At 42.5% G+C, this 13,695-nt stretch overlaps 1 protein-coding gene across 1 annotated transcript in view; it reads right to left on the minus strand.

Moving 5' to 3' along the window:
- Positions 1-6,149: 6,149 nt before the first annotated feature.
- RPS6KC1 (ribosomal protein S6 kinase C1) overlaps positions 6,150-13,695 on the minus strand; it is a 347,664-nt gene continuing 340,118 nt past the window's right edge. The window contains exon 17 of the transcript XR_006591824.1: positions 6,150-6,396. The gene's annotated coding sequence lies outside the window, so the exon portion shown is untranslated. The remainder of the gene's footprint in view (positions 6,397-13,695) is intronic.

Here is a 13,695-nt window from a genome sequence, read left to right on the forward strand (position 1 = left end):
ATGACTTCACAGAGGAACTAAAGGTTTCTCACCAACCCTGCAGTGTATCCGATTATGCACATAATCAAACACAGTCCTGTGTAAGGCAATTCTCTCAAAAACAAGAGAAGGTGCATCATTATAATCAAAGCAATGAAGCTCTGTGGCGACGTGCCATTGGTGCAAGATGGGCATTGCTTTATGTCAGTTTCATGTCGAAGCCACTTTCAATGAAGTGCCATTAACCAATAGCTTGCATCCCTTATCCGGTTTATTCTCTCTTTCTCTCTCACTCACTCACTCATTGATCTTTTATTGATTCCCAAGCCCTTCCTGACAAATAATGCTGACCCACCTGCCCCCTGCAGTTACACAGTAAAAATAATAACAGGATAATAGAAATAATTTTTAAGAAGAGTTCACAATAATAAAACTATCTTATGCCCATTCTATTGATACAGGCTAAGAAGAGTAATGCCCTTGTCCTACTCCAGTATTTTTTATACTCCCATGGATTTTCCTTCACAGCCGCATTTAGCCATCTTGAAATGAGCTCTGTGCTCTGCTGTCACCACTCTGGTAGCAATAAGAGGTGGGCCACCCAGTTTCCCCTTCCAGGAAGGACTGCGGGGAGTACAAGAGACAGCCGCGGCTGTCAGCTCCTTCAGGGTCTGCCCTGAGAAGCACCTTGAATGAGGTCATGCCCTTCCTGGGGCTTCCTACATCTGATGACTAGCAAGGCAGTGATATCAATGCCTGGCCATTTCTGCCCAACATAGATAACCCTGACAGACAGTAATCTCTCCAGAGTCATTGTCAGACATGCTATGTTAGGCCTGAGTTCAAATGATTCCTTATTAATCCTACACCCTCCCCCTTCCTTTCACTGGTGTTGATACTTAATAAACATCTTGTGTATGCTTCACTGAACTCAACCCATAACAACACATTATCCCTTTGCTGGCCATGGTAAACTACTACAGGGGGGCAGTGCTCACACCGGTAAATACTTCCAAATTCTACCAAATAAGAACAAACAACTCTTATTAAGAAAACTAATCACCAGTATAGCTATGGAAGAGTAGCCTGACACCCAGAAGAGTGATAAAACCCGGGGAAAACCAAACTATTTAAAGGCATCAGAGAGACATCAAAGCAATTAGGATTTGAGGGTCCAAGGTCTTGGAGAACTGGGAAGCACGCATTAAAGCGAGCCAGACTTTTCTCTGCTGCTCTTTCCTATAAGAGCATTTGCCAGTTCACATCATAGGGCATAAAGGCAGAGACCTAAGCAATGACCCAGAACATTTGACAGCCCCACACTATTGGGAAAATGGAAGTTGGAATTCAAGGATACCAAGGTGGTATGACTTATAACTCAATAAATCAAGATCTTAGAGAAAAGAGAATCTCAGAAAAATAAGCCTAAATTCTGTGAAGTTTTTGCTCTTGAATCCTAAGCAGCCCTGAATGACAGGCTAGGGGACCAAGTAGAAAATATCTGTTAAGTAGCTACAAATGTAAAAAAAAAAAGAAAAATCATCAGTTGTATGCAGTGGAAACACTAAAATTGGAATACGGAGGAATAGCTTCAATTATACGCTAGACTTTTAGTTGATACACCAAAAAAAGAAATTAAAAATTAATCAACCCAGAGAAAGTGTACATAAAACCTGAAATTGCCTTGAAGCATCTCAATGCCTGATTAAATCAAAATAGTCTGCCCTTAGTCTAATTGCTGGGAAAGAAAGAAAGAAAAAAAGAAGAAAGAAAGAAAGAAAGAAAGAAAGAAAGAAAGAAAGAAAGAAAGAAAGAAAGAAGAAGGAAAGAAGGGAGGAAAGGAGAAAGAGAGAGAGAGAGAGAGAGAGAGAGAAAGGAAGGAGGTTTCTCCAGAGATAGATATAATCAAGACCCTTAGAATTTTTCAAATACAATGTCCAGCATTTAATAAAAAATTATGACATATGCTAGGAGATAAGACCAAACAATTGAAAATCTAGAGAAAAAAAGAGAAAATAGTAACATTCACAGATGATCCAGATGTTTGAATTATTAGACACAGGCCTTAAAATGAATGTCATTAATATGTTCAAGAAGATACATAAAAAGATGGAAATTTCACCAGTCAATTATTTTTAGAAGAATCAGGTGTAACTTCCAACAGAAAAAAATGCCATTACAGATATCATGAACAAAAGAAATGAATTTAACAGAAGAGTAGTACATCAGAAGATAAGATTACTCAACTGAAAGACAGATTAGCAGAAAATACAGAGACAGGCATATGGCGGGGGGGGGGGGGTGGAATTATAAATAACCCATGGGCCAAAAAAGAAATCAAAATGAAAATCAGAAAACATTTTAAAATGAAAGACAATAAAATATAACATTGTCAAAACTTGTAAAATATAACTAAAGTATATTTAGAGGGAAACTTATAGTTTAAACTCACATTCTAGAAAATAATGAAGGCTGAAAATCAATTATATAAGCATCCAGCTCAAGAAACTTGAAAAATAGCAAATTAAGCACAAAAAAATCACAAGGGAGAACATATAAACAAACTGGACAAACTAATTTAAAACGATAATTTAGCAAAACTGACACAAGGATTTAAAAATCTGAATAAGCTATATCTATTTAATAAGTTGAATTTATAATTAAAAACTTAAAGAAAATTCCAGATCCAGATAGCTTTATCAGTTAATTTTGTCAAAGATTTAAGAAAGAGATAATACCAATTTTATTCCAATATTTCCAAGCTCATTATATCAAACCAGCACAATTTTGATAGCAAAACCAATAAGCACATCATAAGAAAAAAAAATGCAGGCCCATACCTCTAATAAACATAAACTCAAAAGCCTTTTTAAAAATGTTAACTCAGCAAAAACACAAACAAATCAAATCCAGCAATATCTGAGAAATGAAATACATCACAAATTATTCTAATCAAAAAATAAAATGTTGATTTAGAATTTGAACACTAATCAATGTAATTTATCACACTGATGAAAAGGAATAAACACTGAAACATGTAATCATCTCAATAAATGCAAAAAAAAGCATTCAATAATATTCAATACCTGTTCATCATTTCAAAACGCATGCTAGAAATATTTTTTTAATCAAGCAGGAAATTAAAAGGAAACTTTCTTAATATGGTAAAGTGAATCTACTTCAAAAAAAATCTATCACACATCATACTTATAATAGTGAAATACTGAAAGTTTTTACCCTGGGATGAGGAACAAAATAAAGATGTCTGTTATCACTACTACTGTTTCACAGCAAAGCCCTGGAGGTCCTAGCTAGTATTATAAGGCAAGCAAGAGAAATATATAATATGAAGATTTAAAAGGAAGATATTAAACTCTCATTATTCATAGATACATAATTGGTTACATATAAATTCCAAAAATAATCTACAGATATGGAATTACCAAAGACCCCAAAGAGCCAAAACCATCTCAAGAATGAAGAACAACTCTGGAGTATCACACGCCCTGATTTCAAACTATACTACAAAGCTACAGTAATCAAAACAGTATGGTATTGGCACAAAATACACACAGATCAATGGAGCTGTATATAGAGTCCAGAAATAAACCCACATATATATAGTTAATTAATTTTCAACAAAAGAGGCAAGAATATACAATGGGGAAAACAGTCTCCTCAAGAAATGGTGCTGGGAAAACTGAACAGCTACACAAAAAAGAATGAAACTGGACCACTATCTTACGCCATATACAAAAATTAACTCAAAATGGATTAAAGATTGGAATGTAAGACCAGAAAGCATGTAAACCCTAGAAGAAAACATAAGCAGTAAGCTCCTTGACATCAGCCTTAGTAATGTTCTTTTAAATCAGACTCCAAAGGCAAGGGAAACAAAAGCAAAAATAAACAAATTGGGACAACATCAAACTGAAAATCTTCTTCACAGTGAAGGAAACGGTCCAGACACAGAAAAGGCGATTTACTGAGTGGAAGAAGATGTTTACAAATCCTATATCCAACACACAGCTAATAGCCAAAATATTTAGAGAACTCATACAACTCAATAACAACCACAACAGCAAGACAAGCAATTCAATTTAAAAATGGGTAGAGGATTTTAATAGACAATTTTTCCAAAGAAGATACATGTAGGGCCAGCAGGTACATGAAAAGATACCCAACATCACTCATCATCAGGGAAATGCAAATCAAAACCACAAGGAGACATCACCTCACACCTGTCAGAACGGCTCGTATCAAAAAGACAAGAAATAATAAGTGTTGGCAAGGATGTGGAGAAAAGAGGACCCTCATGCACTGTTGGTGGGAATGCGAATTGATGCAGCCACAGAATGGAGGTTCCTCAAAAACGTAACCAGAACTACAATATGTTCCGGCAATTCCTCTACTGAGTATCGATCCAAAGAAAATGCAAATACTAATTTGAAAAGTTATATGTACCCCTATGTTCATTGCAGCATTATTTACCAAATGTCCATCAATAGATGAATGGATAAAAAGATGTGGTACTTACATACAATGGAGTACTACTCAACCATAAAAAAAGAATGACCTTGCCATTTGCAACAGCATGTGTGGACCTTGAGAGTATTATGCTAAGTGAAATATATCAGACAGAGAAAGACAAATAGTGCATAATTTTACAATCTAAATTTTAGCACCATCTAGAAAACAAAACAAATGAGCAAACAAAACTTAACAAAACTCAGACTCATAGACACAGAGAACAGATTGGTGGTTGCCAGAGGAGAGGAGAGTTGTAAAGGGATGTGGAAAGGGAAGGTTGCAATGATGAAAGGGATCAAGAGGTACAAACTTCCAGTTATAAAATAAATAAGTCATGGGGATGCAATGTGCTGCATGGGGAATATAGTCAATAATATTGTATTAATTTTTGGTGGTGACCAACGGTAACTACACTTATTGTGGTGACCATTCCACAATGTATGCAATCGTCAAATCACTATGTTGTGCAATTGAAGCTAATATAGTATTGTATGTCGGTGATACCTCAATTTTAAAAATTCTCAAATAAACAATTGATTTCATCAAAATCACTGATAAAAGATCAATATACAACATGGGTTGCACTTCCTACATTAGAAACAAAAGATTAGAAGGTGGAATTTTAAAATGATGCCATTTATAAAAACAACTAACTAAAATATCAAATACTTAGGAATAAACCTAATGGAAGGTATCTAACACCCTCACCCAGAAAACTAGGAAACCCTATTACAGAGAGTATCCCTATTGCTATGTGTAGATGGGAAGCATGCCAAGTTTTCAAGATGTCAATTCTCCCCCAGTGGATATATAGGTTCAATGCGATTCCAATCAATATCCCGGTAGGTTTTTTTTTCTGGAAATTGATAAACTACTTCTAAAACTTTAGTGGAAATGCAAAGGTCGAGAATAAAGAACATAAGCGGAAAGAAAGGGGTAAGAGGGAATGTTCTGGGCAGCTGATCAGGTTCTGCCTCTTGATGGGTGTGGCGGTTACACAGGTGTGTGCACGTTGTAAAAAATATTACCTTCTTGTGTAACTATGAATTACGTCTACGTGTCGTACTTGAATTGAATATATGTATGTATATACGTGGTGCTTGAGCTTAAAAGTTTATTGAAAAATTCTCACTTAAAAAATTAATCAAAAAAATGTAACAGAAGGACTCAATGACCTAAAGACCTGTATCAAGTTATAGGTGGGAGATAATCAACCGTAAGCACCCATCCTGACCAACCAGCACCAGCCAACGCTCTCCACCTGTCATCCCTCCAGATCAGATAATAAATATTTTCACCAGAAGAAAGCAATAATTGCAGCCACACGATTTTTGACTTGAGACTTTCCTGTTTCTGCTGAAATGTAACTGAAACATTCTCCTCCCCCTTCCCTTACTCTCCGACCCCCACCATCTATGACCATTTCACTCCACTGAAACAACAGAGAAGAGCAGATTCAGGTAGAAGGCAGAGGCAATTATAAAATAGATACTTGTAAAGGCATTGCTGCCATTTGTGCCACTTGAAATATTATCCCTTATGAGTTTTCTCACTGAATTAGTGCCATTTAATGTGTGCATATGGCCAAGGGGAAAATATAAAATTGATCAACGAGAACAGGAAAATTACTCCGGAGAATCTTTGCGGCTTTGTGAATTGTTGCTTGACATTGTGGTTTTACCAGATATAATGGCATGATTTACAATTTACAACAGGGCTTGGGGGATGCAGATACAAACATTTTTACTTAAAATACCAGGAGCAGATGGGGAAAAAATACAGACTGGACTTGGTCCAGATGCTGAGGTTGTTGAACGTATTCTGACTCCCACGTGAAGGCATAAATAACACCAATTCCTCATCGTCCGCAGAAATGCACGAGAGTCCCTGCAAAGGTAATCCAAACGGTAGATAAATAGCAAATAATTCCTGTATGTCAAGTGATTTTGAAGACTATGTGTTGTGGTCTGTGGTTCTGCATGCTTTTTGTTAAAAAAATTTTTTTAATGTTTTATTTATTTTTGAGAGCAAGAGAGACAGAGCACGAGTGGTGAGGGGGTGCTCGGCAGAGAGAGAGAGGGAGACACAGAATCCGAAGCAGGGTCCAGGCTCTGAGCTGTCAGCGCAGAGACCAGTGCGAAGCTTGAACTCACAGACCGAGAGATCATGACCTGAGCCGAATTGACTGAGCCACCCAGGCGTCCCTCTGCATGCTTTTTCTTATGGGGATATCTGATGTCCTAGCTAGTCATGATACCGCACACCAAATTATGAACTTGCACCAAGAAGCCAAAATTCTAGAGGAGCTGGGAAGCTAAGGCCTATCCCTTTTTCAGCTCTGTTCCAACTTGTAATTCTTCCCGGCCATGCATTTCACACTGCAAATGGGCAATTTCACCTTGCAGACTGATAAAAAAGAATCCTGGCTAAGAGGGTAGATCTCAAAAGTCCACCTCACAAGAAAAAAATAATTGTAACTATGTATGGGGACAGATGTTAACTAGACTTATTGTGGTAATCATTTTGCAATATACGCGAGTATCAAATCATTATTTTGTACACCCAAAACGAATATAATGTTGTATGCCAATTATACCTCAAAAAAAAAAAATTCATGAGAGACTATCAAGATACCCAGACCTGGATCCTAGTATCAGAGCCTCCTCCAAGTAGCTCCATGACATTGGACAAGACTCTTACTAGACCAAGATCTTGATTTCCTGATCAATAGACCTGATGGAAACTGATCAGACTTTGCTAAGGCCACCCTCACTCTGACCCTGTGGTCAGTTTAAGCAGACCTCCCTTTCTCTAAGACTTTCTTTCCCCAGTCCCACTGGGGTCAAAATCAGCATTCTCATTTTGAAAATTTCAACCTTCCAGTTCCTGTTGAACTCGAATTCAGTAGCAGATGGCAATGGTTATAAAAGCAATAAAGAAATTAAGCAAGCAACAGAGATGTTAACTAAGAGATGAAAGCAAGATTTGCCAGAGATAAACTGTAACATAATCTACTTACAATCAATAGAAAGTTGGCTGTATTTCCAATTATCTGGGTATTACTAAGATGCTCATCTCCTCTGAGGAAAGACCCAGAGGAAATGGGGTGGAATGGTTTAGGAGGGACAGCAGTTAGAGATCGGGAAGAACTTCCTGGGAGTTGTGCAAATTGGAACACATTCTAAGAGTTACTATTTGGACCCTATTTGTAGTACCCACCCCAGAGGGCAGATTTTTCCCACGTGGGTGTTGGTGGGGAAGAGGTGATGATAACCAAATTCTGAAAAGAATTATACTTTAAAAAAAAAAAAACCAAAAAGGTCAATAAGTCATATGACATTTTTCAGTAAAACAGCAGGGAGAGAAAGAACAGTGTCAAAGACAATTGATAGGATGTCTCCACTCCGAAAAGATTAGGAATTGCCAAACTAGGGAATCTCAATCCCTGGGGGAATCCTTTGAGAATAGACCCGACCTCCCCCCCCACCCCCCCGTTGGCCTCTGGAGAATAGTGGAGAATGCTTGGAGGCAAGTGAAAAAATCATGTCATGGCCAAGCAGATGATTCTAGAACGTGGGAACACAATGAGAGCATGTCCCAGGCGGCCTATTCCACAGGTTGCCGACTCTCTCATAACGTGGCTTGTGAGGAAGTAGTATGTTCTCTGCCCTTCTGCACACACTCCCTGAGCAGTACACAACTCACCTCTCACTTCAGTCTCGGGGACCATGGCAGGCACTGACATCTCAGAAAGAGCCCTAACAGGAAAGCTCGAAGACGCCAGAAGTGCTAGTGGGCTCCATGACTGTGAAGACAGGTCGCTCAGCCCACCTTTTCCCTTAGCTCTGTCCCCGGGTGTGGCTTGATGGGTGCTTAGCATCCCAGACTTCCAGGGAAGAGTAAGAAAGCTCTAACAGAGGCTAACAAATTGCATGAGTTTTTGCCAAAGAGAAATCAAGCTGCTCACAAGGTACGCTAATTTTAGCAGATTTCACGGCTAACATCTTGGAAACCCTGCTTTGGGCATAAGAAAGATTTCTCGGGGCACCCGGGTGGCTCAGTCGGTCGAGCGTCCGACTTCGGCTCAGGTCATGATCTCGCGGTCTGTGAGTTCGAGCCCCACACTGGGGCTCTGTGCTGATGGCTCAGAGCCTGGAGCCTGCCCCAGATTATTTGTCTCCCTCTCTCTGCCCCTCCCCTGCTCATGCTCTCTCTCTCTCTCTCTCTCTCTCTCTCTCTCTCTCTCTCTTTGTCAAAAGTAAATAAACATTTTTTTAAAAATTAAAAAAAAAAAAGATTTCTTGACCTCATTTATTCCTGTGTCACTTAGACAAATTACTTAACCTCTCTGGTCTCTGTCTCTACCAGAACCTTTTCCCATCAAGTATTTAGGTATTGTACAAAAAATGCATTTGATACAGAAGGGTCTAAGAGAAATATTTGCACGAGGGAGAGCAAAGGAAAAGTATTATTATAAGGAGATAAAAAATAATAAAGTTTGAGTGGCATTCAACATAAAGTATGGCATCTAGTCTTATTAAACCAACGGAGAGCAGCTAAAATTTGGCCTTTGAGCTTCCTAGCAGCCAAAGCAAAAAGGAAAAAAACTGATCAGTTACAAAATACAGGGTGTATATACTGCAAACGAAGCCAACCCTTTCCTTAAACAGAGACTTAGAAAGACTTTTTAAAAGATCCTTATAAGTAAGACTCTATATGACACAGTGACAGCATCTTCCACAAAATTCCTGAACCCTAAGAGATACATGTGGCTGTTGAGTTCCCCAATTTCCTACACACAGAACAGGACAGATATCACAGATCAACCAAACTGTTTCCATGGGGTATTGTGAAGTAAAACAGAACTGACTGCTAAAAGCCTGAGCACAAGAGAAGGAAGTAATCAGGTTGAGGTGGGCTTGAGCGAATGTGTCATTTCCCGTCGTGGAAAACCTTGGCCAGTTGGATGGGGGCATTTAGCAAGACCGATGAATCCTGACACTCTCTTACTCATGTAAGGAACAAACCTATCTTTTATTTACTGCTCAAAGCTACATTAAGCAGGGGTTGTGCCCAGTATAAGTATTAGCTACAGGGTATCTCACCGTAACACACACGTGACAGATGTTAGAAAATATTTTCCTGGGTGATATAAGGCACATGCAAATTTCTGCTCTCCACGTAATACCTCAGTATTAGCTATCAGTGACTCTTCAAATTCAGAACACAATTAAACAAAAAAAAAAAGACACAAAAGCAAAATTCGTCACGCGTCAGCCTCAAAAGACTCCATTTTGATATGCTAACCTCCGTTACCTAATCTCTAAATCAACCGTTAGAAGATGAGTATCAGTATTGACCCAGGCACAGTTTACTGACTTGAAAGAGACAGTAAGTCATTAGACGTTACAGCCAGATCATGCACCACCAGTTGGTCTCAAGATTTTTAGCTAGAAGCCAAATTCTCACAGAACGGTATACAAAAAACACCTGAGCTACTCTAGTGGCTGGAGCAGGGAACCCCAGCCACTCACTCCAGCTGGCATCAAGATGGGCCCCACCTGCTCTCCCAAACACACCCACCTTCCAACCACCCCAGTCTCTGAGGACACGAGCTGGCCCGGCCTCCTCTCCCAGGTCAGGGCGCAGGGGAAAAGGAGGCATCCCACAGCTTGCCCAAGGTCACACGATCCTCAGACCGCACAAAAGCCGTGCAGCCCCAGAACTGAACAACAAGGTGTTTAGAACGTGATACCAGGCAAAAGGGGACGTGAGCCGGAAGCAAGCACGGGTTAGAGAGGTCACTGTGCCACTCAGCATCCACACGCACCAGGAGGTTCCAGGCCCCTTCCCGATGTCTTCATCCTCAGCTCAGCCGTGGCAGGGGCCCAAAGCGTGCACCTTCAAAGGGAAAAGGGGGGAATCCAACGCCAGAAGAAGTGAAGCACCCTGCTCCAACCCTGGGGGACTCTGCATCCCCTTGGAGGACACCCCCTCGAGCCAGGTGACATCCCTCCCTCAAACCCAAGCGTCTCCTGCGGGGGCCACCGGAAGCCTCCTCCTTGCTTCGCGCTGGTCACCATCCTTCCTTATCCCCGCGGCCACCGCCACCACTGCAGCAACAGTGACTGCAGTCCTGAACAAACCCCCCAAAACTCCAACTAATTAAAGACAAGTAATTAACCACATCCAGGCGGGGGAAGGTTGGCAGAGCCCCCCTGCATTGTGTGACCACCTTGGCACCGAAATGGTTAGAGACCATATCCCTCCACGTTGCCTCCCCTCATTGTGGTGGAGTGCTCTTGAGAACGTTATTAGCTGGGTGTGCGCCTTGCCGTTTTTCCACACGAGGCAGATGGGTAATTACGAAGCTAATAGTCTGATTGAGAGAAATCAGATGCAGTGGTTTGCCCAATTAGATGATACATTAGCTTCCTTCTTTGTAAGCAGCTAATGTGTGAAGCAAAGTGGTATTTTCGAGGGTCAGAATCCTTAAACAAGTGCCGAGTTGCAGATTATTGTATCTCTCTTTTTTTTTCTAATGGAGGAAAAGTGCTAAGTCTTCATTACTAAAAGCATAGAAAATGCAAATCAGCTTCTGAAACAAAAGAGAGAAGGGACAGGCGAGAATATTTGGTGTCCGATGTGTCAACCTACAACATCAATTACATTGAAATGCAATGCATGGCAGTCTAATCAAGGATAGTATAATTGTAATAATTGCGTGCTTTTGTTGGAGAGCTGCTGCTGTTGTTATTTGTCAACCATTTGTTCCTCTCTATTGTTGAGGGGGGGAAAGATTTTTTTTTTTAATGTAACTGAGAGATTGTGTAGGTAATGGGTGAGCGGGCGGCCATCCTCAGAATGTGTATGAGGGGTCCCTGCTACATGGCGGCTCCGGTGGCCCTGGTGAGTTGCTGGGACAGCGATGTGAGCCGGGAGCAGGAAGGGACGAAGTGGCTGGCCATGCCAGGGTGGCCTGCGGTCTCTGTCCGCGTCCCCCATGTCCTGGGGCAGAGGGAAGCCAAGTGACAGGTCCGAGGAGGCTGGGAGGACAGTGGTGGTGGTGATGGTGGAAAAAGCCTCACGCCACATCCTTCTTGTCCCCTTTAGCACATAGAAAAGGTTGGGAAACAGACAGGGGACACAGAACTGCCACCCTGAGCTCTCCACCTCCTCTTGCTTCTCTGAGTTGGGGCCTCAAGAAGGACTTGCCTGGTGTCTGTGAATGATCATTGATTGCCTGCCACCCCCCTCCCCCCGCCCGCCCCGGGGGAAGGAGTGGCCAATCCTGGTGAAAACACCACCTCCAGGAAAGGTGCAGGAGCTGCTACAACAGCCGAGGTGGCACCACCGTCCCCCACGGTGCACGTGGAGCACACGAGGACCGATGCTCACTCCCCCACTCAGTCCCCCACTGGCCTGGCCGGCCCAGGTACTCCAAGGACTCACTGTAGCCCAAGTTAGAGAATCGTCCCGAGTGGAGGCGGCCCCACGGAGAGACTCCAAACCAGGGCGATCGGCCTCGGGCAGATAGAAAGGCTCTCCAAACGCTTCTGTTATAGAAACACGTTTCTTGTCCTCCCCCACCCATTTCTTTTCATGGGTCCAGATGTTTCCTAAAACATACTTATAGAGAAGAGAGAAGAGAAAAAGTCAGCTTAACAGGCAACTCTGGGAAGAAAAAGGAAAGAAAACACCAAACAAAACAAGGATGTTCGTGGAAAGCCCAAGTTGAGCAGGAAAATTCTTCTTAGGAGCCGCTCTCAGCATTCAGATCAGATAAGAGGTTTATTTTCTCACTTCAATTGGTCTTGCCAATAGGTTGAAACAGAGGCACAATGGAAATGGGCTAAAACATTTAACAGAGCTGTTAAATCTCATTCTCCACAGCTAAAAAAGAACAATCCCGGACCGTCTTTACCGAGGGGAGGCTTCATGGGCTGTAGGAGGCTTTGCGTGTATCCCTGACAATCCTGTACATACTCCAAAACTCACACTAATTAAAAGCAAATAATCAAATACATTCAATTTGAAAAGTTGGCAAACTCGTGTGTATTATTGCGTTAGCACCTTGGCATGGAAATGCTCGCATCGCGCTAATCTCGTTGTGCAGAAGTGCTCTTGAGCTCGCTATTCACCCAGCCCGTGCCCCCTCCCCGCCCTGCCCCCCTTTGGGCTGCCTCCCCAGGCCCCAGGCCCCTGTTGCTCCCCCATCTACTACTCTCCCACTTCAACAGCAAGATAGGAACAGAAACTGGGACCTCACCACAGGCCTTGACTTTCATTTGCATCTGACAGAGGTCTGATGTGGAAAAGATGTCCTTCCTCTCACTGGCTTCTTATTTGTTTACTTAGAGAGAGAAGGTCAGCGAGATACGGGGTTTTTCGATGAAGTTTACAGCAGTAAGCCTTGGCCATGCCATTCGCGGTCGCCATCCGCCCGCCCCATCCCCCACGCCCGCCTCCCGGCTACACCCCTTGTCAAAGTGGTGGCCAAATCCCAGCGGTGAGCTGACGAAATGAGAAGAAGCCTTCAGATCCAGTGCTGCTGCCCCTGGGATTTGAGTTTCTTGGGGGCTGGTTGAGGGACGAGAGGAGGGAGTTGCCCAGAGAAATGCAAAACTCGTGCCGTCAAGAATGGGGCGAGCTGAGCTCAGACCAGCCAGAATTTTTCTGGCAGATCTGCTACCTGAGGCACATTTGTCTCTCATCCTGGGCCACTGCCAATCACAGCCTCCCGGTATCCAGGGCTCGGAGGAAGACGGGCCGCTTGTCCTCGGCTCCGAACAAAAGAAGAACAAATACAGTCACATTCAGCCACACGACATTCACGTCAGATGGAAAAGGAGCCGGCCACACGGGCAGTGCAGAGAACAGCTGCCTGAACCAGGAGCAGGGTCTGGAGAGCTCCTAGGAGTAGATGCTTGAAGACCCCACGCGGTTGCCCTGCTGATGAGATTCCTGATTTGTGTGGGGGTGAGGCCTAGAGGCTGCCTCCTGCGAGTCCGAAATTCCAGACCACTTTCCGGTACGTCCTAGGGCACAACCTGTTGGTACCAACCAAGAGCGTAGACCACCTGTTGGTACTTTCGTTACGTTGGAGAGAATACTTTGAGGAAAGCATCAGGCGAGGGTCTTGGTCGAATCCTTAGTGTTGTACCACCGAGCCAGAACAAAAGATGG

Source organism: Felis catus, chromosome F1 (assembly GCF_018350175.1).
Source record: "Felis catus isolate Fca126 chromosome F1, F.catus_Fca126_mat1.0, whole genome shotgun sequence".
Taxonomy (NCBI): domain Eukaryota; kingdom Metazoa; phylum Chordata; class Mammalia; order Carnivora; family Felidae; genus Felis; species Felis catus.